This window comes from Athene cunicularia (genome assembly GCF_003259725.1).
Source record: "Athene cunicularia isolate RWA chromosome Z unlocalized genomic scaffold, athCun1 chrZ_part2, whole genome shotgun sequence".
Lineage (NCBI taxonomy): Eukaryota > Metazoa > Chordata > Aves > Strigiformes > Strigidae > Athene > Athene cunicularia.
In genome coordinates this window covers 7,286,586-7,293,946 of record NW_020799143.1, presented here as the reverse complement: position 1 = coordinate 7,293,946, position 7,361 = coordinate 7,286,586, and the positions used below count along the sequence as shown (strand labels likewise).

The following is a 7,361-nucleotide window of genomic DNA, read 5'->3' as shown; positions in this document are numbered from 1 at the left end:
CATCTAAAATATCCCTGCTCTCTCCCTGCCTCAGTATGCTGATTAAGTCAGCCAAATGAAATACCTAAGAGAGGGACATGCCTGAAATTTTACTGTTTCACAGGACTTGGGCTGCAAGTAAAGTGTCATTGTAAAACAAACAAACAAAAAAACCCAAACAAACAAAAAACTCCAAACAGAAAAAAAACAAAACAAAAAAAAAAAAAAAACAACAAAACTGATGAGAACAAGACTGACAAACTGGTAACAACATATGATAAGGCAGCTAAGGTACTCAGACACATTTTTGCCTCGGTCTTCACTGGCAACTTCTCTTCTCACACCTCTTGAGTGGATGGACCCCAAGACAGGGACTGGAGGAGCAAGAAAAGATCAGGAACCTCAACATACATAAGTCTAAGAAACCTGACAGGATGCACCACAGCATCCTGAAGGAAGTGGCTGATGTAGTTTCTAAGCCACTCTCCATGATATTTGAAAAGTCATGGCAGTCAAGTGAAGCCCCTGGTGAATGGAAAAAGTGAAACACTGCACCATTTTTAAAAAGGGTAGAAAGGAAAGGACCCAGGGAAGTACTGACCTGTCAGCTTCACCTTTGTGCTGGGAAGGTCAAGGAACAGATTCTCCCAAAAGCTATGCTAAGGCACATGGAAGGCAGGGAGGTAATTTGAGACAGCCAGCATGGTTTCACCAAGGGCAAGTCCTGCCTGACCAACCTAGAGGCCTTCTGTGATGGAGTGACTACACCAATGGACAATGGACCTATGGATGTTATCTATCTGGACTTCTGTAAGGCCTTTGACATTGCCCCCTATAATATCCTTCTCTCTAAATTGGAGAGATAAGGATTCAATGAGTGGATGGTTTGGTGGATGAGAAATTGGTTGGATGGTTGCATCCAGAAGGTAGTGGTCAACAGCTCAACATCCAGATGGAAACTGGTGACAAACGGGGGTCCACAGTGGGACCAGTACTGTTTAGTATCTTCCATCAATGATATAGACAGCAGGATCAAGCACACCCTCAGGCAAGTTTGCAGATAACACCAAGCTCGGTGGTACAGTTGACAAGCCTGAGGGATGGATTGCCATCCACAGGGACCTGGACAAGCTTGAGAAGTGGACCCATGTGAACGTCATCAGGTTCAACAAGGCCAAGTGCAAGGTCCTGTACATGGGTCGAGGCAATCCTATGCACAGATACAGGCTGGGCAATGAACAGATTGAGAGCAGCCCTGCAAAAACGGACTTAGGGGTACTGGTGGATGAAAACCTGGACATGAGATAGCAACATGCACTTGCAGCCCAGAAAACCAACCATATCCTGGGCTTCATCAAGAGAAGTGTGGCGAGCAGGTTGAGGGAGATGATTCTGTTCCCCCAGTCTACACTGGTGAGACTCCACCTGGAATACTGCATCCAATTCTGGGGTCCTCAGCACATGAAAGACATGGACCTGTTAAGAGTGAGTCCAGATGAGAGCCACAAAAACAATCAGGGGGCTGGATCACCTCCCTTATGAGGAAACGCTGAAAGAGTTGGGGTTGTTCAGCCTGGAGAAAAGAAGGCTCTGGGGAGACCTTACTGTGGCCTTTCAGTACTTAAAGGGGGCTTATAAGAAAGAGGGAACAAACTTTTTAGCAGGGTCTGCTGTGACAGGATAAGGGGTATTAGTTTTAAACTAGAAGAGGGTACATTCAGACTAAATGTAAGGAATAAAATTTTTACCATGAGGGTGGTGACACACGAACAGGTTGCCCACAGAAGTGGTAGGTGCCCCATCCCTGGAAACACTCAAAGTCAGGTTGGACAGGTCTCTGAGCAACTTGATCTAGTTGAAGATGTCCCTGGTCATTGCAGGCGGGTTGGACTAGATGACCTTCGAAGGTGCCTTCTAACTCAAACTATTCTACAATTCTATGATCCAGTAGTTTGCTTTTGTGCCATCAGCCTTAAAAAAAATATAAATTCTTATCTGTAGCCAAAATAATCCTTTAAAAAGCTGCATCACTGTGAGGGCATGAAGGTTAAAGGAACATCTCAAGTAATAAAATAGATATATTACTGTCTCACAAGAACATGAAAATATTCCCAAAATGATTACTGCTTAGTGATTTAGTAAACAAAAAATAGGGGACTTTAATCCTTACACATGCATGCTTAGACACAAACAGGAGTGTCTTAAATATTGTACTGCTAAATGGCACAGCTTTAAAATGTATTGATTTCAGTTCACGGTAAATATTTTTTTTTTTTTAAAGTATAAATTATATAATTCAATACTATTCAAAACAATAAAACCACAGCTGAAAAGATGCACAAACCTTTTCAATGAAAGGCAGTAGTGTTAGCTTGTACTACTATCTTAATTCATTTTACTAATGCAGTCCCAAAGACAACCAAATCAAGTGATTCAGCTGTACTGAAGATGACACCTACTTAAATGGAAGATTCATACTTAAACTACCATCCAGTAACACAGAAATTGTTAATTCCTCAAAAGTACCTTATGGCTGGCTATCTGTTCTGACATGTTTTAACACTGCAACGCATGTCGCATCAGCCGGCTGGAAGAGTCTTTGTACAGTCCTCCCATAGAAGAATGTTAATAACAACAATCTTCTCCTTTAGTATTGCGTGCTTTTAAAGGCTGCTGAGAGTACCTCTTAAAAGTAGGACAAAATTAAAACCAACCTTGCCAATTATCTTTAAATTTATCTCATGTGCAAGGAAACGGTAGAATGTTTTTTCAACTTGTTGAACTCTTCTAAATAATGCTTGTTTTATAACCTCAATCAAAAAGTTTATCATTTTATAGTTCCAAGTTGGACACAGACAGAACTCTGAAATGAAATAAAATAAATTTGTACATGTCTGAAAATATTGTTTTTTGAAGTGATGATTCAAGCAACTTGAGAATATTCCACTGTCACAATCAATACTTATTTTCCTCTAACTTTTAAAGCATTATCTTAAGAGCAGCCCAGTAGAACTGAATGTAAACAGGAATGACAAAGCAGAGTGTAGTCAGACATATTTAAGATGTAGAGACCTACAGCACTTCAGTTTTACACTGTCAGCAAGGATTGCCTGTTTTACTTCTACAGATGTAATTTTGCATTTATCAGCCTGTCAAAGCTATAATGCTTTTGAAAGCTCAAAGTCAAGGAATACAGAATGTGCAGATTCATCACACAACAAATGAAATTAACAAGCAGTTAACAGGACATATTTAGGAAATACTACACAAATTTTCTATTTTACTCAAAGATGCAGTTGCCTACAAAATAACCAATGGTCCACAAAACAGGGCTAAGAGGTCTAAATTTCTCCCATTTTAAATGCCATTAAAGGATAGATATAGTAAATAGATGGGAAGTAGGCACATTTTCCTACACAAAAGGACTCTTAAGTTACTAAAACCTATTCAGAAGGCATCAAGCATGAAGTACTGTCAGCCACTACCTACTAATAATCATCCAAAATTTCAACTGTGTTTACACTAGATCAGAAGCACTCCTCAGACAGCTTTTCTATACCTACCTCAATGTTCTCCTCTGGATAATTAAGTCAGAGGCAACCTGAGTTGCTCAAACACGCCCAGGAACTCACTACAGGTTCATTAGTGTGTCACTAATATCAACCAGATCAAGGTCTGTTTTGTACAAGATCATGCATGGCCACCTAACATATCAGATCGCACAAAAAGCATGGGGCTCCATGCCAGTTGGCGTCCGCGCTGCCAGCTACACAGTGAACTAGGTGATGTTAGCACAGAAACACCTCTACATGCTGCACTCATAACTTTTTTTTAATAGTCTCATTAAAATGCCCCATGCCACACTCTGCCTCTCCTTCTATTCCTTTATTCCTTTTATTAAAGTTTCAGTGAAATAATTTAAGGACCTTCAAAATAAATCTTATTAGAAATGTCACAACATGGCAGGGAGCTGGAAGAAATGCACCCAATCATTTAACGAAAAAGCTATGAAACTGTCTAGCGTGCTGTCAAATCAGGATGTACTTCTGACTTTACACACATGTTGAAACAAAGTACAAGCTACCTTACCAATTATTTGCTCTCTTGTGTATAAAATACAAGCTACAATATGCAGCTATGTTATTAAAGCCTGTTTTTATAGGCTACAAAACACATTTGTAAGGATTAGGAATATGCAGCAGTAAGATTTAATTATTCATCATACTACCCCATTTACAGGCTTGTTATAATTTGTGATATGTATTAGAGACAAGAGAAATCATAATCTGCCACCTTATCAAGTTCAGTATATTCCACTGCACAGCAATTAATGTTCCACCTGTCTATGATTTATCCTTTAAAGCAAAATTTTACATTTATCCACTGAAAGAACACCTACATGCATGTCTATAACTAGAAATTCTATTTTAACACAAGTAAGATGTATTTAAATTGCATCGTGGTGATTCAAGTTTTAAGTGCTTGACAAAGCAACCTTAATGCTTTTAAATAGATGGATTTTGTTTGCTTTGTAGACAGGCTTTTATTTCACTGCCAAATGGAAAATAATTTTAAAAAGAAAACCACTTCAGCAGCTTCCAGAATCAAAGTTCACATAACAATTTCAGAAGGATGTCCAATTAAGTACACTTAGTTGTTTCCTTTCATTTTACTGACAGTAATTAAAAAATATACCATGATAACTGAATCTAGTGAAAAGCTTAAAAAAAAAAAGCACAAAAAAACCCACAACACAACAAAGCACAACACAAGCCTTGTCACACAGATTTGTCTCAAGAGCAAAACACCATTGTGGAAGTCATCTTTTACAGACTTTTATCAGCAGGTGACAGAACTATCTAGCTCTGAGCTGGGTCATGGTAGTAAGATCTATCACAAATTTAATTATGAATTCCTCTTACGAATGACTCTTCAAGTCATACCATCCTATTGCTCTTTTAGACCCATAATGTGACATATAACTGGCTTACTTAACAGCAAATGGCAGGTTTTTTTAAACAGCATACTTGGCGATATATCTTTCCTAAAAAGATTCCAGATTTTATAATTTAATATACAAATGCAAAAACAAACTACATAGAGTTTTGAAACATTTTTACATTCCTTTTATGTTTTCATATCAGGCAACTTTTATTATTGTCATATTACTTGATCATGTTTCATTAAATGCTTTTTTCTTAATGTAATTTATGGTGAGGAATTATTTTAATTAATCTATACACAGGAGAGACAATCCATAATAAAGGAGAAAATCTATTAACATTTTTACTGTCCTCAGAAGTGTGCTGCTTCACTGCTGCTTCACAGCAGAGTCTTCATTTCATTCCTCTGTCACCACTCTCTAGAGAGAGGTTACTACTACAGCTACAGTAGTTTGTACAGCTATTGTACTGTCTACTTAATTCAAGAGATTACATATATGCCCGTCACATAGCAAATCTAACAAAAATGGTATTAACCAGAGTTAGCCTCAGTAACTAGACTATATTTAGTCAATGGGGTGGTTGTAACATTCTTTATGAAACAACTTAAAATACTATTTTATTTGAACATATTTTTGCATTTCTGATCAGAAAGTGATCAGAATGGATAGAACAACTTTCAATAACTTCCAAATAACTTCCAATTTGCAAGAAGCTTAAATAAATACATTAAGTTTCTCTTGAAGTATTAAATACATAGCAGCACTAAGTACAAGAAACACATCTCTGCTTCTGTGTGTATTTGCACTTAAGGTTACTTATTGTAAATTTCATACAAACAGGAATTTATAATCAATAATAGATATACATACATGTACATTTATTTCATTTTTAAAATACAGGCCAGTATTCCTATGCTTTTTTGTTTTGAGGGCATTCAGTTCTGTTCTTGCTTTGCCAGACCAAAATTTCTACAAAGACATAAGACAAAGATGGTGCATTAACACTGCGTAGAACCTGGCCAGACCACTGAATCAGGCCCATCCCAGGGAGCTTCAGGACTTTGGCACCAGCTGATGATGGCCAACATCTCACTGCATGGTGGCCAAACAGGTTAGCAGCTTTTTTCATCCAAGTCCCAGACAGCCAAACAGTCACCAAAGGATAATGGAGGACAACATGAAGGTTTATAAAAAAACAGATTATTTTATGACAGAGAATGTATTACTCAAACATTCAGTAACTTTGAAAAATTTCCTATGGTGAAGAGGCTGTATCAGCCATCTATACTTTAAAAATCAACAGCTGGAATTTACAATATCCACCTGGGGCATGTATTTATGTCTGTAACAGATAAGCAGATTCAAACAGTTTAAGAGGACTTCAGTTCTAAAAAAGATAAACCTGATTTGATGTGCTCCTTGAAAGAGCTTCAAGCACAAGCTTCTGCAGTAATCTGATTCCAACTAATTAATATTTTCTAGCAACATACTAAATATACATAACTCACATTTTCAGCAAAATTGCTGTTTTCTGTATTTAAAGCCCTTCTTAATCTTTGCTTCCTCAGACTAATTTGTAAAATGCATAAATAAACTTAAGTAACACAGAAATTTCCATAACGAGGTGATCTGACTCATCCACAAAGTCAGCTTTCTTGCTCAATCACCCCTCACAAGGCTTATGTGTCTGGAATCAAGCTATAACAGATTTCAACTTACACATTACTGCTATAAATTATGCCAAAAAATTGGTTTTCTGCTTGTTTAGGGTTTTTTTCCTCTCTCCTTCAGAGAGGAAAAAGCACTACTTTTGGAGAAGCAAAATAGGCAGGTGAGGTTTTTCTGCATACATATGAAACAAAGTACACACATTCTTTAATGTTTGGTGATTTTGCGCCTATAACAAGAAAATTATTTTTCTATTGAACTGTCCGGTTCACACATTTTTGGTTGTTCTTCTTATGCACTAGAAACAATTCCAAATATGCAGGCATCTTTCTTGAATTTTTCATATATATTACCAACATTACTATTTCTCTCTGAGTACTAGTGTGCAAAATTTTAATAAAGGTACATGGTATACACACGTCCCTAGTGACAGGAGCTAAGGAAATCGCGCACTTGGCATCATGTCAACAGGATTTAAGAATGTAGCTGGAGAGAAGTGACAGAATGAGGATGGGACAGAGGATGCAGACACAGACACCACCGAAAAACTTGCAGAAATGAGCTTTAGAAATGGATTAAAATTCTATCATAAAGTAATGCAACATTTGCCATGGGCTTTTCATACTTAACAGAACTGTTAAGAATTATTCTTCTAGGAAAGAGGAGGGAAAAGGGGAAGGAAAGGGGGAAGGAAAGGGGGAAGGAAAGGGGGAAGGAAAAGGGGAAGGAAAAGGGGAAGGAAAAGGGGAAGGAAAAGGGGCTGTCTCTT

The 7,361-nt window shown here is 37.6% G+C and overlaps 1 protein-coding gene across 1 annotated transcript in view; it reads right to left on the bottom strand.

Annotated features, from left to right (window-relative positions):
• Positions 1-7,361, bottom strand: part of CHSY3 (chondroitin sulfate synthase 3) — a 157,107-nt gene that overhangs the window by 120,475 nt on the left and 29,271 nt on the right. The gene's annotated exons all lie outside the window — the stretch shown is intronic.